The sequence below is a fragment of the Onychomys torridus genome, chromosome 14 (assembly GCF_903995425.1).
Source record: "Onychomys torridus chromosome 14, mOncTor1.1, whole genome shotgun sequence".
Taxonomy (NCBI): domain Eukaryota; kingdom Metazoa; phylum Chordata; class Mammalia; order Rodentia; family Cricetidae; genus Onychomys; species Onychomys torridus.
In genome coordinates this window covers 15,119,105-15,146,321 of record NC_050456.1, presented here as the reverse complement: position 1 = coordinate 15,146,321, position 27,217 = coordinate 15,119,105, and the positions used below count along the sequence as shown (strand labels likewise).

At 38.0% G+C, this 27,217-nt stretch overlaps 1 pseudogene; it reads right to left on the bottom strand.

Moving 5' to 3' along the window:
- Nucleotides 1-22,869: 22,869 nt before the first annotated feature.
- Nucleotides 22,870-24,858, bottom strand: LOC118595137 (annotated as a pseudogene).
- Nucleotides 24,859-27,217: the final 2,359 nt, after the last annotated feature.

Below are 27,217 nucleotides of genomic sequence, written 5' to 3'. Positions count from 1 at the left end.
CTTGTTTGAGACAGGATCTCTTGTTGTTCACCACCTTGTACACCAAGCTTGCTGGATTTCTAGATTTTCTTGCCTGCATTGTAGTCAGAGCACCAGGATTGCTCATAAATTCTACTATATCCAGCTGTAAGTAGTGTCTAGAGATCCCAAACCAGATCCTTATGCTTGTGTAGCAAATATTTTACTCAATGAGCGTCTCTGCAGCCTCATTAACTTCTTTTGTCAGGAAACTTTTTACAGCAATATTAAAGGTGAGTTATACAGGGTAATAGTAACACTTTTCTCTGAGTTTTAAATGAAGAGCTTAAGTGTTCAGGTATGTGTATGTATGCAGTAGAAAACTGATATGCTTCAATTTTTTTAAGCTTTAGCTTTTTATTTCGAAAAGGCCAATGGAGCCTTTGTCACAAATCAACTTGTTTTTTGAACTCTCAGAAGTATACATTCACTGAAATACATTTAAACAAGTCTGAAGTGATTCCCCTCTCAGAGGACTTTGATTTGTTCGTTCCTATGGTCCCAGGAAAGGTTGAATTTAAGTCTTTGTAAATATCCAGACAAAGGAGCTTTGAGACTGAGCTGAGGTAGCTGTGGAGGCGAAGGCTCAAGCCTCAGGGAGAACAGGAGAGCTGGGGACAGGACAGGAAAACCAAGCCATGGCCAAGCTGAGTCAATAGTACAGGAGCTCTTAATTTGCTCTCAGTTTCCCCACCCTCAAAACGACTTCCTTGCTGGTGGGGATTCTGTTTCTATTTGTTCCTATTTTGTTTTGTTTTTATTTGTTTCAATCAAAAGGCGTTTTTCCATGGGAACATATGTCTAGCTAGGAATAGAAAGTCGATGGCAAAGCAGGTTTCACTCTGCTGAATTTATCGATTCCATAAAGGAAAGCTGCTCGTATATACATCCAGCCCAGGCAAAGGGCACCGTCAGACTCGGGCTTGTTTCTTTCTGAGCTGCCATCTGTGGTCCTTTCAAATCCAGCAGCGCTGAAAAGTGAAAGCGGTCTTCTTTGGCTTCCCACAAACTCACAGCCATTTTGATGACAAGAAAGCAGAGCTGCTTCCCAACGTGTCTTTGTTCGAGTGATAGCGGGCCTATTGAAACCTCCTGATGGAGCTCATTGAAAATAATAGGCGCCATTATCTTCCCTGCCAATGCCGCCATGAGAACTTCAAAAGCTCAAATCATGACAGCACATATTGGATGGACAGGAGAAAGGCAGAGCGTGATTATGGGCAATTTCTGGCTCTCCTCCACGCACACCTCATTGTATGAGGAGGGGGCACGGGGCTTTGTAATGCACAAAGAAAGGGCACTTTGTAGTGAACACTCTTGGGAATGTTTTCCTATCCTTAGAATTTAAATGATTTGTCTCAAATAATTTGTGAAAGTAAAATATCAATTTCAGAATCTCTTCGGAAACCAGCGTTTGGAAGTAACCAGTTCTTTAATTTACTATCGGAATACTGATGTATTTGGTAACTGGATAGGGACTGCAGCAAGGAAGTAAGTAGGAAATGTCTATCCCAGAGACTGCCAAGTGCAGCAACAGAGTGGCCTGGTAGTGTGGGATTGATAGAGCAGGTTGCTGGAAGATTGCAAAGACATTCCTTTCCCCAGGTCAGCACTCTGTCACCTCACATGTCCCCAGAAATCTGATTTTCAGCTCCCTGGAGTCAGTGTGAAGCAGGATAAACCTAGGCAGGGGAAAACATCAGCCCTCAGCCCTCACTCAGCACAGGGAGCATGCCTGTTAAGCAGTGAGAAATTATAGGAGGAAAACTCCCCCTGAAGGAGATGGCTCCAGAGAAGGGTCCCATTTCATTAAAAGAAGAGGGAGAAGGGGCTGTTTGCTGTTGGGAACTTTTTTTTTTTTTTTTAGTGTTATTATCTCTATGTCTTCAAAAAATGAAATGTCTTCAAACCACTACCCAAACACACAAAGACATTCCTTTTTTTTTTTTTTTTTTTTTTGAACAACTCTGAAAGACATAGTGTTCCATGTACAGCACCCTTGGGGCTTATATTTAATATCAGAACAAGATGGGCTCCCTGTTTGTCTGATGCCAGATTCCAGCTTGGGAGAGATTGGCAGTGGAAATAGCATCTTCCAGCTACTGTGGCAAAATGAGAAGGGACAAGAACATGAGTCCCTCTAGAAACTGTCCAGGGTTGAAGCCAGGTGATGCTGAGGAGGCTGGAAGAACTCCTTGGGACTTACATTTGCATAAAAACAAGCTTCTCCACCCAATCCTGCTGCTGTATCTTCTGTTCTGTGGGGCTCTATATAAGTTCCTCCATCTAAGTGGCAATGCACGACCAGCCCTTGGTGTGTTGTGCACGCGCGCGCACACACACACACACACACACACACACACACACACACACACAGTTGGGGGTATAGACAGAGACAGACAGAGAAACAGAGACAGACAGGCAGGCAGGAGACAGACAGGCAGACAGAGGGGAGACAGAGAGAGAGGTGTGTATATCATGCACAAATTTACCACATCACACTAAAGCAGAGTGCCCTAGATCAGTCAAAGGCAACTCTGAGGTACTATGCTGAATGAAGTCTCAAATCCAAGGAGTCTGTGACCACATATGACCCCTGCCTGTTGAGTACTCATGGTTCTTTTTCTGTCTCTGAAGTACCCTTAGTTGACAAAGGAAAAAAAAAGTTTCATTCATGGAAAAAATAAGATTGTCATAGACCTTCTATCTATATATTTACCCCAAATAACCAGGAAAAATGTAATAACAGATACTGAAGGTCATGTCCAGACAGACTTTTTCATTGGTTCTGCTGAAGGCAAGTCCTAGAGATCATCTGAGACTCCATCTACAGAGTCATCAAGTTGCAGTCACCTTTCCAAGACCAAGTGAAACTGTCTCCAGATCCCTGTATGCCCTAAAAGTCAGATGCTAACCTTCCCAATTGCCTGCCTTCCTACCTCCCTCTCACCTCTGAAGAATTTACAACTTATCAGTCTCACAGGAATATTGATGTTCCTTGATGTTGCTATGCACATTAATGAGTCTTTAAGCTTCCCTCTTATAAATCTGCCTATTGTCAGTTCATATCTGTAAATTTCAGAGGGCAGGGGGGAATTTCCACTTGTCCCTGCAAGGACAATAACAATTTCTCTCTATTCTTGGCACTTAATGGATACTTTATAGATATTTCTGAATGAAACCATTAACCAAACATAAAAATCATTAGTCATGAAAGTAAAATGATTAATTATCTATAATTATAAACTCTTCAAAATGTCTTAAAATAATTTCAAGCCAAAGATCTTGTATTTATTAAATTCCAAAAAATTAACCTTGCTCTCTTCACATTGACCCTGGCCAGCCTCTTTGCTCCCGAATCCCTGTGCTATTTCAGGGGATACTGTCTTCCTAAGCTTTCAAGACAGACACTATGTACTCTGCTTACACGAGCCTCTTCTTTTTTGTGCATAGGGTGTTTATTTGATTCAAAAAACAATGCTGATTTACTTAAAGGTCTTAACAGGTCATAGGGAAAGAAGCACACAAAAGGCTATGTATTTCTAGACCACTCTGTTTCATAATAATTATTAATGTTCAGAGAAGAGTCAAAGTGGGGTTGCCACTGCTCACTTAAACCCGGACCCAAGCACTTATCAGGTCTTCTGAATTGGATATTCCAGGAGTGCCAGCTCTAGGAATCCACATGTTTATAGATTTATTTTGCTGCCGTCATTGTTCTGCTTGCATTTCTATTATTATAATTGGTGATGATGAGGGTAGTGGATGTGATTCTCAGTCTTACTTTGTAACCAAAGCTGGCCTTGAAAGAGGATTGGAAAATCCTCTTGACTTAGCCGCTGAATACTAGAATTGCAGGCATGGGCCACTGGCATGAGTAGGAATCTACATGTTTACATCAAACATTCTGAGTGTATTTTGTTCACACTAAAGTGTGAAGGCAACAATTTAAGGCTCTGGAAGCATGGTAGTACCCATGTTTCTGGGTGGAACCTTACAACTGTAGTTTCTAAGGAAAATGAATAAGATCTGTATTGCATTTCCAAAGTGATTCTCCATTCTTGTCCTGTGCTTTCTTCTCATGGTTTTAACACAGTTTGTGGAAAAGGTTTTCCAGCATCACAGATTTTGTTTTAAGGGAATAGATCAAAAGCATGACGAAATACACCAGGGAGGATGCTTCTAGTCTATGGGCATTTCCTAGTCGAAAATGGGTGGTAAGTTAAAGTCCACTTATACTCAGTAGCACAGCCCATCAGTAGTACATGTGAAGGATTCAACTTGTTTTGGAAAATAGTTCATAGAATCCATGTATGATCATGGCTGAAAACAAAGCCATAGAGAAGATAAGGGGGTGAAGATTAATGTAGCCCAAGGATTAAGCATTCTATAAATTATTAAAGTACTAGTAAAAAAAAGTGCCAATATGAAGGTCATATTATGTTTGGTCAAACTTAACAGTAACCCCCATACTTTGGTTATGAATTAAGCCAACATGAATGACTTTCCAAATGAAACAAGTGCTGATGCTCAGAATGATAGGCTCTTGGTGATAGTGAGAACAGCAGATTTTATTGTAATTGTATTATTATTGCTTTTTAAATTTTCTATAAGCTATCCATTGTCTTGTTGCCTGTCCCTTGGGAAGTAAATCACATTTCATAGCTTCAGTTGCCTAGTAGATGTTTCATCTCCTTTGATTGATACTATAATGTAATTTCCATAATCTTAGACATTAAACTAACTTTTGCCATTGGGACGCTTCTAATGATTGAGCTCCATCTTGGATCCAGTAGTACTAAGAATGTACAGAAGAGACAAAAATATGTCATTTTTCTTTACTGAAAATTATCTGTTTCTTTTTCATTGTCCCTATTCCATTACATATTAATTGGAGAAAAAAAGTGATCAGTCTAGGATCTTTGCAAATCCAAAAGCATGTATTTATGGATCCATTTTGCACTTATGGTATTTATTTCATCTGAATGTATGTCACAGGAAACTGAAGACATAATTTTTTCCTACTTTGTGCATCAAGAAAGTAAGTTTAATGAATTAGCAAGTGGCACAGTTAGAATCAGAGCTCTGAACTTCTACCCGTAGCTTTCATCCTGACTCCAATGATCTCTTTTAGAAGATAACAGTTCTACTTCCCATGATATGTAAAGTCCATCCCTCTCTTCCCCCAGTATTTTAATATTCTCTTTATGGGCCCACCTTCTAGAGATGATAGCATATAATGTGTATTCAATATTTTAAAGGGCTTCTTTCTTTTTTCACTACCCTAAGCTCCTTTTATTTTGAGAATTCAACCTTCCTCAAATAATTTTTAAGACTGTACAGTCACAACTGGGGACAGGACTTCTGGCCAATCCCCTTTCTGGATGAGGTTATAGTTCCTCTGCTCCAAATTATATATTTGCATTTTATGTTTGGGGGTAGCAGTCCATGCCACCAGAATATTTTCTATTTTCTGTATGTTTTATTTTCTTATGTTATTTTTATTTATTTAGCATTATTATTCTTTTATTTTTAATTTAATTTTTGTGTATTTTATAAATTAATAGTATATTTACATCATTTCTATCCCTCTTTCTTCCCCCTCAAACATCTCCTATGTCCCATTCCCTCTCAAATGCATAACTTCTTCTAATTTTCTATATATAATTATATATATATATATATCATATATAACATATCACACAATATGCTATATCCTGCTGAGTCCATCAGTCTTTCTCCTGTGAATGTGTTTAGAGCTTTCCACCTGTGACTAGATAACTTATGGGAATATGCCTATGAGAAAACTGAATCTTTTTTCTCAGCTGTCATTAACTGCCTGCAAATCAATTGGTACTGCCATCATGCAGGTCTTGTTTAGATGATTATGTTGTTGAGATTTCACAGGTGCGGGTCCCTGTCATATACAGATGGTACAATCCAACAACAAACTTCCTTGTCTTTGGGCTCTTATAATCAGTGACAACTCCCATCTCACAATGTTTCTCAAGCCTTAGTCATAGGAATTATGTTGCAGATGTGTAGATGTATCAATGTGAGTGGGGTCAGTTATTAACCATTGGTCAATTTTGACCAATTGTATTTCTATGATGGTCTCTGCTATAAAAAAGAAGTTTAGTTGATGAGTAGTAGGCACTACACTTATTTATGGATATAAAATTACACATTTATAAAACATGGTTAAAAATTGTACTGGTGGAGGAAAATGTAGTAGTAGGCTCTACTCTTAGGTGGCCTTACCACCCATGGGTGACTCAATGGGCTATAGTACTAAGCATACAATCCTTTCTATTGAGCAGGCCATAAATCTTGAACTCATTAAACTGTGAGGTCCTTACAAGACTGTCACATTATTAAAGCCCATGATCCTTGTACACAGATGAAAGGAGGAACTGAATAAGTGAATGCATGAATTGAAATATATGATATAATGCACAACTTCAAATCTGGCCATGGCACATACCAGCTGGCTTACCTAAAGTACATAAATTACTTTGACTGTGTGAACTATCCCAATTTGGGAATGTAAGATTTAAAATGATTCACTATTTTCACCTTGGAGTTTTTGTGAAAATAAAATACAGCATTCTTCTCAATTCTAGCTAGATAACTGGGTAGGTAAATGGCAAAGCTATACATGTTGTATTATTTAAAAATAAATCTGGTAGTAACAAATTTCACTGAATGTAGTGAAAACAAACAGCTACAATTTTTTCCTACACAATACAGCTACAAACTACTGTTGGTTAGAGTTTCATGATGCCAGTGTCAATGTTTCTTCGATACTTTCTATTCTTCCGTCATTATCTCAAGTTTTTGCAGAAGCTCTAGCTGCCACATTGGGTTCTAATAAAGGGATATGTAGGACAGAGGAGAGGACATTGGTCATATTGTCTATTCGCTTTCACCTGCTAGCCATTTCTCTGAAGTATACATAGTTCCATGCCCCTTAGGTTTCACTGGACAGAACTTCATTACATGCCTACTCTGGATTGAAACAGCTTTCATGATTGGCTTTATCAATCACATTTTATTCTCTAAAGATAAGCATACTCTACCTCAGACAAAATTTGGACTCCACTAGTCAGGAAAAAAATAACACGTTATCATGTCTTTTATATAAATATCAGAAATATTATAAAGAACAAATTTTCACAGGGAAAAAGCAATACTTTAATATTCCAGGTAGACATAAGTATGCATGTGTTTGTCTGTGTTTGTGTAATAAGTGCTAATGGTGCTGGGAAGTTTAACCCTTTTGTTCTTTAATTACTAACTGTCCAATCTGGAAAAGGACAGGCATAAAGAAATCTTTGATGTGATGGAGAATCAGGATTTGCAATGTTTCCCTGTAGAAATCTCTGCTTGAGCTCTGCCAAAGTGGAGGGATAGCCTTAGTATGTGCAAGGGCCATAGATGACTCTCTAATCTGCCACACACACTCTTCTTTAACTTTTGATACTAAAAGAAGAACATAGTCCGTATCATCAGTGCAGAGTGTCTATTGGAATAAAAATCCCAAGAATAGTAATTACAGGGTGCAGTAAAGCAGTACATTCAATCCGCAGTGTTCCTGACTTACGTCTTTTCCCTTAATTATGGGATCAGCCCAATGTGCCATGCCTGTCATCTCTGGTGACCCAGAAGTTCCATTTACATGAGCATGTCTGGCATGCTTAAAAAGGATATTCATTCCATCATCTGTTTGACTGTGGTCTCTGTCTCCTCCTCCTTGTCCTCCCCTCCCCTTCCTCCTGTTAAACTGCTTTGCTTACTTTCCATTACAGAAGTGACTAGAATGTTGTACTCTGACTCTGTTTATTTACTCTTCTGAACCCATCAGTGTTTAAAAAGAAGAATAAGGAGACATCTGTGACCTAGCCAGTGACAGAGGAGTCACAATTTACAACTGCCAAGTTACAAAGTAATTTTATTAATACTAGCCTCAGAAATACAGGAAAAGGTGCCTTTGGGACTTTATGGTCACATGAGTAGAATAGAATACTATATGAAAAGCCAGCTAACTTGTTTTCTCTGTTCTTACATCCCATTGAAGCCCAGTTCATAGTTTATCGGAATGCTTCAGAGTTTAAGACTGCAGTGGGCACTACATATTGACTACTGCAAAGTTCTCCTTTCTAACAATAGCTACATAAAAGCCAAAGGTCATTTGAATTTGAATTAGCTAGAGGACTCTTGGTAATGTTTTATATCTAAAATTACAGCTATACTCTCTTTTTTTTTGTCACTTGATCACACCACTTCAGGAGGTTTCATGTTCAGCATAGGTAGAAGTTTTACTTCATGAAATTTCTATAGATGTCTTCTTAATGCTATATAGAAACTGTTGTTATTTGTTTTGTTTCATTTTCTCTTTACTTCCACAGGATGTTAACATCCCTCAAATTTTAATTTTGTAAAACTCCCACATCATGAGAAAAGTAAACTTTCTGAATTGAAGAAATTTGCACATGTGTAATATTAGCCTTAAGATTTGAAGTCGGCATTTGTTTAGTCCCAAATACGAAATTATAAAGTAAACTTTCTGAATTGAAGAAATTTGCACATGTGTAATATTAGCCTTAAGATTTGAAGTCGGCATTTGTTTAGTCCCAAATACGAAATTATAAGAATTTTTTATTATGGAATTTATCTATATATTTGCTATTGTTTGTCTATGAAATATTTTCTATATTATAGAATACAATCATCCCCCCAAAAGATTGTGGTATCTGTGGTAGTCCTTCAATGACTTTGTATTAACTCAATGGCCTCTCACTCAGAATATCTACTGTAGAAGATGGAGAGTAGGGATGAGATTGGCTTAGTTATTGGACTTCTATGGCTCTGACTCCAAGTCCTTTTCTTCTCCTGTAGCTATTATAAGTACAATGTTTATTGAGTTATCACATGTCAGGCATTGTGCAGAGTTGCAAATGCCTTAATTCCTTTAATCCTCATGATAGTCCTAGGAAAATAGGCTCAATTATTGTTAGTTTATAGATATGGAAATTGTGGCTTAGTGAGCTATGCAGCTTGCCAAGAAATCACACCAATAGAGTGTTGAACGGGGTAAAGAAAAGAGCCTTCTGACTTCAATGCCTGTTCTTTCCCATTATGTTATGTTGCCTTCATAGTCCACATACAAAGTAAGACTACTGTTGTCAAACGTGATTCTTGCTGAATGAATCCAATCCAATTCTTTTATGACTTCTCCAGGGCTGAACAGAAAAAAAACACATTAGCTGATACCTTGAAACATTCAGTGTTACCACTTTAAGACTTTAAGATTCCCATTCACTGAAACACGAAGTGGTATGGAGAGACTTTGTCCATGAAGTCAGGATGTCTACACTGGAAGATAAAAACAAGAAATCCAGAGTTCTAGCTGTGACTGTGATGACTGCTGTTTTCGAAATGCTATGTATGTAGTTATTTCATTCTCTTTTTGGCATATTTTATTTTTCTGCTTTCCTAAATACACATTTGGTTTATGTGAAGGTAAATTTTTATACATCAATCTCAAGTGTATTTGGGGATAAGATTAACATCTAAATCATTGGATTTAGAGTAAAACAACTTCTGTCCATACTCAGTGGGTCTTTTCCATATAGCTTCAGGCCTGAATAGAATCAATCTTCCTTGCACATAGCCTGTAGACCTCACCTATTCTAGGAACTTTCCTGAATCTCCTGATGCATCCCCATACTACAGATTCTGGTATTTCTATATTCCATAATTATAGAAGCCAATTTCTTGTAATAAATTCCTTTCTATGTATGCTTACTCTGTTTCTCTGGAGGATCTTGATCAAAACAATCTCTCTGTTGACTGACTCACATTTCCAAAATGCCCATTCTCCCTTAGGAATTCCAAATCATTGCTGCTGCTTTCTAAATATTAATGTCTGAATTCTCTGCTTACTATGATTTTCTTAGTACATGGTGGAATGCACAACTGAATATTGACAACCATTCTTTGTGGGGTAATTGTGTCATTGTATGGCCATCCAAGTGTAGTTACACAAGCCAAGGTGACCATAGTCACTGGGAGACAGTCTCATAGTTCCTCCTCCAGTCTGTTACTGACTTAAACATTAATATGGAGAAGATGTTTTATTTAGACATAGTATTTTTCTAGTTCCCATGGTGTTAAAATCACTCTATACTGTTTTATTGCCCTTCCTGTGGAAATTTAACTTTGGTGTAGAAACAAGATAATGGAATTGTGAAAAAATATTTTGAAATCAGACCCTCATTCCCACCCCAACGTTCTGTGCCCTGGGACAAATTGCTGAGATCCCTCCATCCTTACTGGTAAGTTCTCTTATAGAATTTCTCTTTGTGGTCCAGATTTTTGCTCAGCACAAAAAGAAATTGCACTTACAACAAACACAAAGGCTAAATCGAACAAGTTTTCACAGTGGTCATGGGATTTTCCTCCATTTTCAGGAACATGGAAATTAAATGAGCTTCAGTTTTAAACTTCTGAGTCCTTGTATTTGCTGCTATGTCTGGTTCTGAGAGCCTACAACTATAGTGCACTCTCAAAGGCTGGCTTTACTGGGGGTGTTTTTTTTTTTAAATGTAGGAACCCTCATTCCATAAACAAGTGAATTAATTCAAATTAACCACCATCTACAGCAAAAGTACACAAAACATAAAGAAATCACCTAAAATAATGTGTCTAAACCAGATGCTAAATTAAGTAATGTATTTGTTTTATTGCACATTTGCATAATAGGGCAAACTAGAAATTCTCTGTACCAGATGTGCTGGTGGCAGGGAGCTCTGATTACTGGCTTCTGTTATTAATCACTGCACAAACCTTAAATGATTTGTTTCCACAGTTTGATCAATTTACATCTCACAATGAACATTTATGCACACAATGTGGAGACAAAGCAGCTGTTTGCACCTTTCACAAGGCTTCAATATATTTATGGAGATTGAAGTGAGTGTTGTTCACCAAGGCACAGGGGAGTTTGGCCAAAGACTTGATGACTTTTAGGAAGATCCCATTGTTCCCCGTCAAAATAGTAAATAAATATAAACCATTTACCATTCCCAGAACAATTGTGTTCTGACCTCTCTTGTTTTGCCAATCTTCTGAAAACTAATGAAAGATAACAGTGTACGAAATTCACATTTGAGCCATGGTCAGTCCCCCTCCTTTCAAATTACTTCAGATTTCGAAGAGCTAAGCATGTCTTGGTCTACTGAGAGGTACACTGGATGATTTTACAGCCATCCTCCCTTTTGATTTTATATTTGACATTTCATATTCCTGTATCTATGATTTCTATCAGCATTTTAAACAGGTGTAATATATCTAAAGATGGCATGCCTGGTGAAAAAAAGTAAAAGCATAAGTAATATAAATACTGTTTCATTAATTTCCAATTAAAAATGATAAATGCTTTGGCTCCATGAGTAAATGTTTCTCCAATAAGTCATAACACTAGATAATGTGATTTTTTTCAATTGTGAGCATTGTAGTTATTTTGTATGCAAAAAAGTCATAAAGCCCATAAAATAAAGTTACCATTTATTTTAGCCTATCAATTTCAAGAGCTTATTTGCATTATGAGGATTGTATAATATCATTTCTTACTATAGTGACTTACCATTTGAGTCCTAATGTTTTTGTTAGGATTTTACACATGTGTATGAATATACATTGCATCTGATTAATTCTGATGCCTCACAAAAGCACAGTAACCAATCACCAGAAAAGAGAAAGCATTAGGGATTGTGATTATTTCTCAGGTTATCTTCATTTTTGTATTTGGCCTTGTGTTTCTTCATTATAGAGAGAGAAGAAAAGAAAGCAGAAATTTGTCTGAAATTAAATGCATCATTTTTGAAACTGGTTGAAATTTCTAATAGAGGTTTTGTTTTTAATGCCTAAGATAGAATTAAAATGTGTATATTTTTCCCAGTCTGAGCAAGCTGCAAGCCTGCCTTTCCCTAGCTCATCCTGAGAGCTAATGAAGCGCTACATATTGGTTTCAAATTCAAAGCATATGTAGTCACTGGGGCATTTTTTCTTTATATAGTGTGATTTCAAAAGGCACCTCAAATGTGGTCATCTTAGAAAATGTAATTTGGTCCAGCACTAAAGAACTTTTCTTATACAACAAAACCGTCACCTATCTGAACACAAAGTGGCTGTGAAGTTCCTTCAACTGTGTGTGAAAAATGTCCAGGAGCTGATGAAAATATGTTAAAGGACTGGTGTGTCAAGGCCATGAAGGGCATTGGACAAATTTGGATAAATGTGTCCAGATTTCACAGAAGCTGAATCAGAAGTGAGTTAGAAGATGATGCAAGAAGATGCTGAGGAGGATATTGCAATTGCAACAAACTTAACTACATTACACATAGAGAACCATCTCTGAAGTCATTAACACTGTTGCCGGGGGTGCCTGCCAAAAAGCCAGATGTCACTCTGCCACAACTTGGCATCTGATGGTTGTCATTTATAGGAGTGAATCAAGTGAGGACTACAATTAGGTTTGTGCTGAATGAACCCTTCCTCCTGACTCCATTGGATTGCTACCCACATGCAGAACAGACGTTTGGACTGATACACCCTTGAGACTCCTAAGAGCTTATGTATTTTATTCTCTGAAGAAAATACTGATGTTACAAGTTTGTTTGATTTGTTTTTAGCACATTGGGCATATTTAAAAATCTTTAAGAATTACAGACACCTCCCAAAGACCCCCTAGAAGCATATGATCTGAGAAAAAAAAAAAGATCAGATATGTAAACATGTATGGCACAAACAGCCCCTCCTAGTGCTGTGTGAGGGATATAAGTTTAGAAATGGTGTGTGGGAGTGCAAAGAAGAGCTAGGCTTCCCTTTGGAGACTGGAGACAGGCCACACAGAGGAGGAGATATTAAAGAAGCAAGCATTTGGTATGTGGGTGAAGAAGTAAGAGGGTGGACACCTCCACAGAAGGAATCTCACAGTGACAAGTGATTGTATAATCTCCCATGAAAAGGTCTGTTGTGATGCAGGAATGGTGGAGATGTTTTCCATGGCAAGGGCCTAAAGCTGCCAGCATTTTAGGGACAGATAAAGCTGAGCAGAGATGAAGACAAAGACTGTTTAGGTCTCCACTCTGTGCTTTTGAAGAGCAGAAGTGGGAAGTCATGGCAGCGGCCCTGAACCACTGCAACACTTGCCATTTACACATTGTTCAAATTAACTTACACATTTAGTTCTCACCACATTCCTGTGGCAAAATTTATTCTCCTTTTACAAATTATGAAAAGGAGATTTATAGGTGATATACAGCAGGTCTCACCCATTAGACAACAAAGGGGGGTCTCATGAATTTGGCTAGCCTATCTGACTAGCAATTCCCTATGGTTGTCCTGTCTCTACCTCCCCAGTGCTGAGACAAGAGGTGATGCCATGTGGGTGTTGGAGATCTGAACTCAGGTTCTCATGCTTGTATGACAAGCATTTTACACAGTGAACTGTTTCCCAGCTCCCAATTGCTAAATACTTAAAATGGTGAATATGAATCAACAGTGCCTATCCAACGTATCCATCAAGATAAGGAAAAATTTCTCTGAATGCTGAAATTGTGACATGTGAAAAATTTTGCATTTATCTTCCATCAGAAGTTAGAATTTGCAGAGTTAGAAAGCACAGAGCACTGGCAAGCAAACAATGTGAATCAGAGAACACACTGTCAAGTCAACAGACCTAGCTCTCACCTAGGGGTGTCAAGACCTCATAGGTATCATCAAGGGGGGAAGGATCATCTGGTCTCAAGATGCATTAATCTTACAGGGATCTTCCCTCTGCTGGCTAATTCCAATGTACTATAAAACTTCTGGGCTATTCTGTAAGCCCCTAGGAACCCAAAGCCTTCCAAAACATCCAAGAATCTTCCTTTACTGGTGCCATCAGGTGGCCAACCTAAAGTAGAGGAAAGGGAAACCACCTGTACTGCCTTCCACAAGAAGGATAATTTCTAACACCTAAATAGGCTGAGACCACAGTAGCTGCTAGACAGACTCAAAGGCAGCCAGGCCCCTGCTCTGAAAGCCCATCTGCTCAGCCACAGCTGTCTCCTCTCAGTGAAGAAGCTGCTGGAACTTTCCCAGCATCTGGTTTACATAGTGCCAGAGTCAGGGGACAGGGGGAATAGGCTAGCCTCTTTCTCCTGACTTTAAGGATGATCAGACCACCCACCATGCATAGTGGCTCATGCTTTTAATCCTAGCACTTGGGAGACAAAAGCAGGAGGATCTCTATGGGTCCAAGGCCAGCCTAGTCTACAAAGAAAGTTCCAGAAGACCAGAGCTACAGAGAGAAGCCTTATTTCAAACCCTTGCACCTGAAAAAGGATGATCAGACCTTTCCCAGAGGACCCTGCAGCTACCATCTCATAAATCATTGTATCTGTCCATGATCCGTGACTCTGAAATAGGCTGGGTGGTTTTTATTAAAGCCTAGCTTTTACTTGCCTTCCAATGTCTCCCACATTGCATTTTAGGCCTACAAAAAACCCCATTTGGAACTGCCTGCATTCACAACAATTTGCCCAGCATGTTAGAAATAAACAAAAGAGAGCAGAGTTCTTCTGATCGATACATAGTGACTGATAGTTGTAGCAAAAGTTGAGAGGCCATTTTTTTTTTCTCTGTGGATTATACCCAGGACTAGTTAGTGATAAGGATGGAGTCAACTAACCTCCTCCAAAGAGTTTTATTGGGGTGATTGACTCTTTAGTTTAAAAACATCAGCACACATTGGGGGAGAGTTAACACAAGCTTCTGTTTTAGTTGCATTCATAAGAGGCAATCTGCTGACCTTCTAGCATCAGAAGACTGATAAAACCACAACCTAGACACCAGTGACATAAGATGCATGGCACTTTACAAGCAGCAGATGAGAAGAAAACTGGGATCAGCCCTGCCAGTGTTGTTTCCAAGGCAACCAGTGAACATTAGTCTTAATTTCATCTTGAAGAAAAGAGAAAGATAACTTGAATGTGAACTCTTTACCAGTGGGTCAAAATAATTCTAGTTGCAGGGCCTCAGAAAGTATATAGTTTTCTTGCCGTTATTAACTTGTTTTGTGTTATTATAATGGAATATTTGAGTCTAAATAACTTTATAAAGGAAAGAGGTTTGTGTAGCTCACAGCTCAGGGAATTCAGATTTGTACCTAGTGATTATAGTCTTGATGGCTGAAACAGCACAGATATTTTATGGCAAGAGAGAAAGCGAGTGTACCTCTTTTAGCATCTTACAATCTTATAAACTTCAATCACAGGGATTTTTCTAATGGCATTATTCCATCCTAATCTCTTCCCCAAGGACCTGTTTCTAAACAACACAGTCAAGTTAATTTTTTATCCTTTTTACAGTCCACCCTGTGGACAAAACTTCAATAGATAGATACATGAGGGACACTCAAACCACACCAAAACAAAAACACTATTTGTTCAGAATTTTTCTAGTTAAATACATACATCATGTTGGGGATAGAGACAATTTTTACAAGCATGGAACCCCTTTTTGAATAGTTCTGCATAGATCTAGACTTCTAGACTTCCCTGTAGCTGAACATGAAAATTCATCACATTGGCTAAATTTTGAACCTTTGATAACATAGGGGTCTGGACAACTCTTAATAAAATGAGCATCATCCCAAATTCAATTCTCTAGCAGCTACAAGGCTTTGATATTACTGACAGATGGGCTGATTCCCAAAAGAGTAGCAGGAAGCTGTATTAGAAGAGGTATTAGAATGCTACCATTTGTGGAAATTCAGAACATGTTCACCATCACCTCTTCTCCAAACAACTATCCATAAACAATGTCTAAATATAAGCACACAACAAAAGCTCAAAAGTGCCATTCCTTGGCAAACTTCCTTCATCCTTTGACACAGATTTGAGCCTACCATGGTAGAATTCAGATACTCTCAGAGCTCACAAGACTGTAAACAGGAGGTCGACCAAATTGCAAAATGCAAGACTGTTAGCATCTCCCAAATTCTCAAACCTTCCTCTTGTTTGGTATCAACATTTTTGTGCAGTGCCAGAGGAAGCCAAAAAGGGCATTATACCCCCTGGAACTGGAGTCTCAGGTGATTGTGAACTACAAGGTGAGTTCTGGGAACCGCATATGGGTCCTCTGGAAGAGCAGTAAATGCTCTTAACCAATGAACCATCTCTCCATCCCCCATGGAGAAGGAAGCCTGTGAGCTGGAGAAGCTTGCAGTAGGGGGTGGGATGAGAAGAGCTGTAAAGAGCCATAGGTCATGATACTGAGAAAGTCTGCAGGCCAACATGCTCTTTTATATACTAACAGGCATCACAAATAGCCATTTGTCCAGAGCTTCCTTTAAACCTGACAGATACAACGTTTACACTTGATTTTATTGGACATCAAATATCTAGGCAATTTCTGCTATGTATGTGATTTATCACATAGATAGATACACACCCACATATATACACACATAAAGTACACACTTCTTTGTAGATATCTTCAAAGATCTTTGTCTTTGTTCTGCTTTTTACCCAAGATTTGAATTGTATTATCTATATGATATATCTTTTAAAAAAATACAAACTTATTTTTGTTTTAACTGAACAGAAATTTCAATTGTAAGTCTGGGCTTTATGCTGTTCAATTTTTGATTCTTGGACCTTTTGATGATCCAAATTGTAAAGCACTCGGTCACCCTTTCACTGCGTCTTCTGCCTGACAATGGTGCCTTTTGTGACATATATAATAAAAGACTTACTAACATCTTAATAGACTTTTCCAAAATAATTTTGAGACAAATTATTTAAATAACAAATAGTTTTATGGTAGCAATTCTTAAGTTGCTTTCTCAACTTTCACCACTAATCCTTGTTAAGTCCTATGGACTTAAACAGAACACGGAATTAATCCTTTCCAATCCTTTGCACATTAAAAGATAGAATTATTTTTGCTTTTGTGTATTATTCTTTTGTCAAAATATCCATAGTTTTACTAAATATTTCTCACAGTTATGAATACCCATGTTAAAATACACATGATTTTTCAAATAGGTGAATAAGTTTTGTTACAATGTGAGCCTTTATTGTTTCAGCTACTCTATTACCAATGTTTAACAGCTAATAAAATACTGATAAATAAATTAATGAAGAATTAAGTGTATACACTTTTGCTAATCAATAAAGCTGTGGAATGACAAAGAAAGAAAGAAATTGTAAAATAATATCTATAAAGAATATAACAGAATATTTACTCACTGTGTCATCAATGTATTGAATGTTAAAATGTGCTACAACTACTCAGTGTGTAGGGCTGCTGTATGAGACCAACTACATAGAATAAAGTTGAACTAGTGACAAAAATAAATTAAAACTAAAGATGACATTACTAACAACATACAAAGGTAAGAGAAATTTAGTCATAAATTTAACTAAAGATTTTTAAACTTATAAACTAAAAATTATGAAAATGTTGCTTAAAAAAATTAAAAAAAATTTAAGTGAAAATATTATATTTATGAGTTAAGAGGCTCACTAATGCTCATTTTCCTTCAAGTGATCTGTAGATTTGCATATCTACCACACGAAGATCTTTTTCTCTCTCTCTGTAACTCATTCTTCCTCTTACTCTCTATTTCTTTAAACTAATGAATTGATTCTAAAAAGCCTCATAAAACTATGAATAGGGCTGGAGCAATGGCTCAATGGTTCAAAACACTAGATCTTCCTGCAGAGGACAAGGGCTTGATTCCTAGCACCCACGTGACTGCCCACAACTAGTTCTAAGGGATCCAAAGCCTTCTTTTAGCCTCATAGGTGTCAGGCATACAAGTGTTGCACAGATGCATATGCAAGGAAAACACTCAAGCACATAAATTAATTTCTTTCCTTAATTTAAAATGTGAAGGGCACAAGTAACTCAAACAGCTTTGAAGAATTGAAGGTGTGGGGTTAGTTGTAGGAGTTTAAGACTTATATAAAAATATAGCACAAAGGTAGTTGTGATGCCAACATGGAAATGGCTTATGTACAGACACGTGGGTACAAGAGAATAGAATAGAGATTCTAACAGGACCCACACAGCCAAGACTTATTCAGTCAATGGGTAGTCTTTTCTAATGAGTTGTGTAATGAATACATTTAATTATAAACAAAGATTATTCTCAATGGATTATAAACCTAACATCAAACCTAAACTTGGCAACTCGAATTAGGAGGGAAACGACCTTATATTCAACTTAAGGTGAGTCTTATTTGGTGTTTCCGTGCCAAGAGCAGGGCCCATAGGACAACAAACACAAGTACTAACAAGATAAATTTCATCCAACACAAAGTATTTTGAAAGATACTTCTCCAGCAAGATGTGGTGACATATATGTATCAGCACTTTGGAGGCTAAGGCAGGTAGATCAGAAGTTCAAAGCCAGCCTTGGCTACAGAATGAGTTGGAGGCAAGCCTGAGGCTACAAAGGACTTTGTCTCAAATAACTAAAATATAGAAGTTAGAACAACAACAAAAGTTCAAAAATCCTTCTTGGAGAAATAATATGGCTCATTGCATTGATTGTGATGATTATTTCATAAGACTATAATATATCAAAGCATTACAAAGTACATATTAAATGCATATAGTTTATAGCTCAATTCTAGATTTATTTCACCATGTCCAATGATGTCCTATGTAAATTTGCTGTTTTATTTGATTTTTAAATTGATTGTTGTCTTAGGGTTTCTCTTGCTATAAAGAGACACTACGACCATGGCAACTCTTACAAAGGAAAAAAAAAATTTGAATCTAGCTTAAAATTTCAGAGGTTAGTCCATTGTCATCAAGGTGGAACATAGTGGCATGCACGCAGACATGCTATTGTGGAGGTAGCTGAGAGTTCATCATCTTGATCTGTAGGCAGCATAAAAAGAATGTGCCACATTGGGGGTAACATGAGTATATGAGACCTCAAATCCTAACCCCAAATGACACACTTCCTCCAACAAGGCCACACCTTCTCCAACAGGGCCACATTTCCTAATAGTGTCACTTCCTCTGGGCCAAGCATTCAAATACATGAGTATCTGTGGGGGCCATTCCTATCCAAACCACCACAATTATATTAATATCAGTTCAAACTTCATCCAGCTACTAAGTATTAGTGGATCAAGATGTTTTTGAATCACTGATGGCTACAGGACAGAGCTTCCTTTGTGGTAAAGTTGTGCAGTCTATGTCCTCTCCACTGCAGAGGGATTTAAGAACTTCAGTTATAGGGAAGGATGTAATCTTCTATGGATCTTCAACCTGGTCACTGCATGTGCCATCAGAGCAGGAAAGAAACAGGATTTTTTTTTTTTTTAATGAAGAAAATGTGAATCCCTTGAGGTAGGACTATCTTCCAAAGGAAGGTAGTCTAGATGGTTGTACATGATGGAGTATTGTCTGCTAGCTATTCCAAGAGAACATGATTGGAATCAGCTTGATCGGACTCAGAAGAGCCTTAGGGATTTGTAAAGCACACCTTTGGGATGTCTGTTGTCTGTGAATGTCTTTCCAGAGTGTATTCAGTCACTAATATTTGACCATGAATGGTTTGATCCACCAGTGAATTAAAATTTGAGGGTGTGATGATTTGGCAGGTGATGGTGCTTCCCACCAAATCTGGCTGCCTGAGTTCAATCTCTGGAACTCACACAGGGAAAAGAGAACACTGATTCTTTCAAGGTGTTCTCTGATGTCCATACATGCACTGTCACACACACACACACACACACACACACACACACACACACACACACACACAACTTGAGCGGGGAGACAGAGACAGACAGAGAAACAGAGATACCAACAAATTTTAATTTTTGAATAGACTATTAGGAGGTGGTGGCATTGTGTGGAGTAGAACCTGGAAGGAGGAACTAAGTTACCAGGACATGTCTTTGGGGCTATATTTTCTCCCAGACCCTGCCAGTATTTCCTCTTCTTTGTTTTGCATCCGCCAGGAGGCAGGTCAGCCACCTTATGGTACCTCTAACTTCCCCATGTTCAGTCAGCTTTATTGCTACATGTCTGCATCCTTACACAATGGTGCTTGATGACTATCTTTCTTCACAAATGTGTTGCTGCAGTAGCACTCAGGTCTTCAGGGCTACACTGCAGTCATGCTTCAATGTATTGTCATGGTAGATTTGTTTTATCCCTCTCATAGCAGGGAATATCAGTCCTGATTTATAAAGTCCCAAGTGCAGCACCCCAAGTAGAAATAAGTTACAACCCTGGGAATAACACTTAACTCCCTTAGTCCATCAGTCCAAAGACCTTATGAAATAATAAAGGAGTTCATTGCATTTGGGTTATCTTCAGTGACTCCATCTGTTTCTTATAGCTTCTTAAAACCTCCTCTTTCAAGTCATAGAAATAACTGCTGATTTAAGAGCAGTTCTAAAAAAAATTAGAGAATCAGTGTTTTGATACATTTAAGTATATAGCCTCTTTTTATTTTTCTCCTATTTACTATATCCCTAAACACTTAGGAATTTTACTTATTTGCATCGTTTTCACAAATTGTGAGTATGTAAAGCCACTTATGTTGCGCTTTGGACTGTGGTATGCTTTGAAATATTCCTCTTTATTACTGCAATTGTAGCTTTGATAAACCTGACCATTCAGGCCTGCAATTTCACTCCCAGAGGGAGCATTACCTTTAGTCAGTGTGGTCACTGGGGAGTGAACCAGGATAAATGGGATTAAACTGAAACAATAGGCAGTTCAGGTTGAACACTAAGAAGAACATGTCCAGAAAAGATCACTTAAATAGGAATGGTTTCCCTTGAGAATGCTGAGATATCTTCATGTAAGTTTCTGAGCACAGCCTGGAGTTCAACAAGGTCACCATTTTATAGTAGATAACCCAGTTCTGCACCCACTCAGCTTAGGGAAGATTTGAAGTCCTTGCCACTTAGGCATAAGGTAGAATATGTTACAACCAGAAAATATTTTTGGGGTCTTCTTGCATAGAATTATATGTGGCTTAGTGGTTAAAAGCACTATCTGCTCTCCCAGAGGACCTTGTTTAAATTCCAAGCACCCACACAAAAGCTCACAATTGTCTGTGACTATAGTCTTATGGAACCAAACCCCTAGGCCTCCATGGACACCAGGTAGGCTCATGGCACACAAATTTACAAACAAAACACCTACACACATAAACTTAAATTTAATTAAATTAAGTTAAAAGTAGAGGCTGGATTTACAAATGAACATTTACAAAATCTAAATTACAAAATAATATTATAGATGTTGAGCTGGTTATACAAAGAACTACCTTTAGTTCTCTGCCACCATCTTACGTTTTTCTCTTTTCGATTACATAACACACTTCCATTAATTTTTTTATAACTGTCTCATCTCTCACTTTAAATGTTAATTATAACCCTGAAATTTAGCTATTGCCCTGTCTCCATTCTTTACTGAGAATGGTGGTGTCCTTAGTGAGTTATGCAACTTTCTTCTCCTCTGCTTAAGATCTGGCTCACTTTGTTTTAACTTACATCTATATCCATTCTTCAGTTTTTCTACCAGTTTTGCCATTTTATCTTATCATATTATATTAATTAATGAATTAAATAATTACAAATTGAGTAAATTATGTATAAGTATCATCAGTTTGTGACTAAGAATCAAGGTCTTATTGATAATCAATTCTTAAAGTCATTTATTCTATATTCAAAAAGTGTTATTTTTTGTTTTTTCTGAATTTTAAACTTTATTAAATAAAAATCACATAAACAAAACTGTAAGTTAATGAATAGAAAAGTTAAATACAATTTATCACATGTAAAATGGATTATTGTATAATTAGCAACATCAACCCTAAATCCCCACTTCCACAGTGGGAATGGGATACAGCAATATTAATCTAATGAATTAAGTAAAAAACACAACTTTAAATTGAATCAAACTTTTCAAATGATTCAATACAGCCCTAGTAAAGCTGAGGTTTGGATTCAATGAGACGTGGAATAAAAATGGATATTTACCATTATAGTTACTTCTAATGAACTTCCAAAAACTAAGGCAAGTCTCATTAATTCTGGGAAAGAATGTGTCTTTAAGTAAGTATGATGCTTTTCTCCATAGTTCTGCATCCTGTGCAAGTTCGGTAGAGTGTGATGGGTCAGATCAGCATCAGTCTGTGCAATGCATTGTTTTTCTTGTACTATTTTAAACCTTTGAAAAATACATTTAAAAAAACCAACCACCTCCAGCTTCAATTTAACAGATACAACTGCAGCCTTAGAAATGCTAGTCAACACTTCCTGCCTCTTCTTGCTGATGTCCCTCCTGATCTTTATCAAGGAATGATGTTGTGATGGACATTCCTTTCAGAAATAAAGAGTTCAAACAAGGAATAGAGTTGGTAATTACAGAATATAGGAAAATGACAACTGCGAAGGTTTACAAGTGAGTTAGTGAAAACATAAACAATCATTGGTGGGGGAAGAAGACAAAAAATAATTCATAAATGAAATCCAACATTAAAACAATTCATAAACTAAATGCAACATTAAAACAATGTCATTTGAACATGTGTTCTTGTGAGTGTTGAATAGGAGTTTCTAAGCTTGCAGTAGTTACATGCAGCCTATAGATGGCACTGGGCAGGACTTCCCAGGTTAGGACTACATTGGAGAAAGTGGGCTTCATTCATGTCAGGCAGCTCAGTATCTGTTTTAAATCTTTCAACCTATCTTGCTTGAGGTATGCAGAAACATCGATGTAAAGTCCAGGGGTACCATAGCAACCAGGTGGATGTTGTTACAGTAAGTGACTATGTAGGATTTCCCATACCATCCTCTTCCTAAAGATGGGCAGGTGATGCTGAGAAAAAGTTACTGGTTGGTCTCTAGAAATGCAATCTGCATATTTACAAGTAAATGTTCCACAGTCACTCCTGTTCAGTTGTTGAGGAATCTCCTTTGATGACATACTGCATCACTTCCACTCTAAAGGGTCCAGCTCAATGTTCCTTTGAGTTTTGTAAATATTTGAAGATGGCCTCACAAATATTCTGCCCTGTCTGTCCCAATGAATCTAGGTATATAATACTCTGTTTCCTTAGGTCGATTACCATCAGGCTCCAATATATCTGCTGGTGAATAGGCACAAGAATAATTTCTTTTTCAAACAGTTTCATTCCTTGAGTCCATTGTTTAACAGAATTGTATCCACCATGTTTTAGTTTGAGATAAAAGACAGTACTGAACACATGAAGAGCTGGGTAACCTTTTTGTTATTTCTCTCAACCAGAAGATTCATGTAAAAATTGATGATCTTGTCATTGAGCCATTCACCATTCTCTAGTGTCTGGATATCTCCTCAAGTAATTTGCAATTTGAATGTGTTACTTAGGATTTCCTCCTGGGGTCCTGGATCTAGTGCATTTTTAATTTCCTTTTTCATGTTCTCTGTAACATCAAGGACTTCATCTATTGTAGACGAATTTTTAAATGGTCTTATTTAATAAAAAACATGGAGCCAAATATAGGGGTGAAAGCCTTAGAGAGATCAGGGAAATAAAAAAAAAGCCACCAGCCAACCTTACCTCACCAACTCTGAAGCTTCCAAATGACACAACTTCCTGTCTACCCACGCCTACATGCCTTGCTCTTCTGCCCTGATTTGCTCTCTCTGCCTAGCTATATCACTTCCTCTTTCTGCTCAGCTTTGTCACTTTCTGTCTGTCTGTACAGACCTCCAGACCTCCATGGTTAACTAGTAATGCAATTTAAGGTGTGTGCCACCAAACCTGGCTCTGTTTCTAGTGTGGCCTTGAACACACAGAGATCCTGACTGCCAATTGATAGGATTAAAGGCGTGTGCTAACACTGTATGACTTCTGTGTTGTGGCTGGCTTTTTTCTCTGATCTCCAGGCAAGCTTTATTTATTAAATCACAAATAAAATATCACCACATTTCAGCACAAATAAAATATCACTACAATCCATTCCGCTGCCTTTTTCTTGTTCTGCAACAGTCTTTTCCTCTGCTATAACTACTGGTATCTTGTTGGGGAGTGACCTACTGCTGCCATTATGCAGGAAGACTTGAACTTCGTTCCTAGCAAGTCAGGCTACAAGTGGTGTCCCCTTCTTTCTTCAAGGTTTACTGCATCTTTCTTCTGTGTATGAGAAGATTTCTCTGTACCTTTCTTCATTCTTTTGTCTGGTGAGAGACATTCTCTTGTGGCAACAACAGTACATAGTTTAGGATCACACTGAGTTGTTCTGGATCCATGATTGTGCCTTTCCACACAACCTTTGATTTTCAAGATACCCACAAGGGTTGCGTGAGCCCTGTGTGGGTCAGAGTTTATATGATCACTGGGTGGAAAGTGCTACAGTAACCTTTGTTACTTTTTCCTTTGGTGGTCTTTGGCATATTCCTTCATGATGCAACAGGGCCGCTAGTGACCCTTGCCACTATACGCAGATTTTCTCTCAGTTACAGCCTGCTCCTGTGGTCCTTTGGCCCATTCTAGGAGCTTTAGTTGTCTTAAAATTCCTTGCTGGGATTCCCATAGCTGATCCTTGCTTTGTTGTTGACTTTGAAGTTCCAGGTCTTTCTGTTCTGAGGTATCCTCTTCTGAATTTTTCTGGGCTTTTCAAACTTGAAATCCATTCCACCCTCATCCTGGCATTTTGGTTTTTGACCTTATCTCAAAGCTTCAGACTCTATCTCCATCCCATCTTCATCCTGGTATTTCCATTTTTGACCTTGTCCAGAAGCTTCAGGTTTCATCTCCATTCCACACTGTTAGGCTACCATACAGACTTCTTGATTTGCCTTTGCTGGATGCAGGCTTGCCAGTATGGTATAGCCTTCCTATTTCCAAATGAATGCAAACATCTGCCTGACTCTGGCTAGGTATTCTTGGGCTATTGTCACCCTGATATCCAAAGAATTACTTATTCTAGTAAATGTATAATCCAAAAGGTTGGGAAACTCTCAGGACACAGGATGAGGAACTCAGAATAGCTTTTCTTTATAAACTGAGTTGACTTTGGGCATCAAGGTCAGTCAGACTATGAAGACAATTGAACTGGCAATGGGAAACAATTGGTGAATAATCAAATGTTGGCAGTTCACTGGAGTACTGTGGGTAACCCCATTCTAGGATTACTCTCTCAGAAGGATTCCACAAGGGCTCAGTAACTGGCTAAAGACTCAGACTTCAAAACAGGATGGATTGTCCTAGACACTGTAAGATACCAGGCCTTAACCATGCAGCTAACACATTAGAGGAAAGCCTCACAAGTGATGTCTGACTCAGAGGTTGCCCAACCTATAGCCTTCAAGGTTCCATAGCAGATTGTGATGTGACCTCTTGAAAGAATGTAAATCAACATTCTTTGGAGGGTGGCTGCCCTGCTTACCCCCAATTGGGTCCAGGAGTTGGAAGACAGAGTTAGAGTGTTGCAAACTAATCATACACATCTCAGTTCCCTTCTGTAGAGCACAGGGTTACCTAAATCATCTCAGCATAATCTAGCTTGTCCTGCTTAGTACATTTGTCTTTTAGGAAATTGCCCATCGTGGTCAATAATAAAAAAACAAACTATAATTGCCTTTCAAAATGGCTCCTCAAGATATGCTTACTAATTACAAAGAAAAAAAAACAGGATTTTATAGTTACAAAACCCAATAGGTACTGTTGTGTGACAAAACTTTTCATGTGGAAATAAAACACATATGTCTACTTTCCCCAGATAGAGAACCCAGGATAGATCAAGGTACAGATACCATCAATATTCAACTTGGTGAACTAATAAGTTTTATTGGGGTCACTTACAGTAATGTGGGTTAGGGGATATTTACAGGAGCAGAAATGACTCAAAGACAAGTGCATCATGTTAGCCCACCCTCAGCATAAGTGAGAGTTCACAAAAATCTGGGAACCTGGAAACACTGCCTACCCTGGAGGCAAGTCAACAGGCTGGAGAGTGTCCTTTCCAAGTGACTCAGTTGATCTAAACCTCTTTCAAGCAGCTGGCTGGTTTCTGCTTCTTCTAGGTAGCTGGTCGAAGGACAGCTCTTCTGAGAGTCTACCTTGCTGCTCAGCTTCCTTCCATCTGAGAGGGACTCTCAGCTTTTAATTCTTATTGTGGCAAGGAGAGGTCTAGTGTATCTTGTCAGTTTCAGGGACTTTCTGAGCTCTTTTGAGTTGTTTGTCTTCCCACTTAAGGAGCTTCCCATCAGGGTTTAATGTTTTAATCTTGGATGAAATGGTTGCACAACAGGTACCAACATAACAAGCACATTGTCATAAGAGAGTAAATAAAAATCTCAGCATTGTCAATAGGATTCACTGAGAAAAAGATACATCACTACCTTGGTAACAGTCCTGGCAAGATTACAAGACCTGAACTCATCCCTAGAAAATAGTAGGAAGAATTAAATTATAGCTGGAGTTCAGATGTGTGGCTTTTCAGTGGATGCAAGGATCTGAATGCAGTTGCCATCATTATACAACAAATACTTTAACTACTGATTATCCCTGCCCCCTTGAGTATCTCTCTAATCTACTTTCAAAAGTACAGAGATTTTTTTACAAAAGTGTGAGCAAAGAAGTAGAGACACATATTGTTTGTTGTTTACAATTGAAATGTAACCACTTAAACCATGTAAGTATATTTATATCAGTGTTTTACTGTAAGGAAAAGTGTACTTTCTGTAAAAGGTTTGACTTTCTTACGATTGTTATTTCCCAAGGTGTTATTTTATTCTTACCAGGCTTTTCTCTCTCCTTTCTAATTACACCTTGGAGAGATTTGTTCACAAGCAGAAAAAAAAGTTCAAATTCCCACACTGATCTTTATATTGCTGAATAACCTAATGACTGGGCTCCCTTTGTAATAGTGAACATTATGTTTAGAGGATAAATTTACTGTACTAGGCTTGTAAAAACAGATGTTTTTACCTTATGTAAGCCATGAGGAAGTTGCCTTTACCATGAATATACCTAGTCGGCTAGCCCAAGATGATCTATTTCCTGGTACAATTGGGTGTAGTAAGCTTTCCAATTGAAACTACCAGCCCTCAAATAACAGCATGGAGACTTATTATTAATTATGAAAGCTTGGCCTTAGCTTAGGCTCTTTTCTAA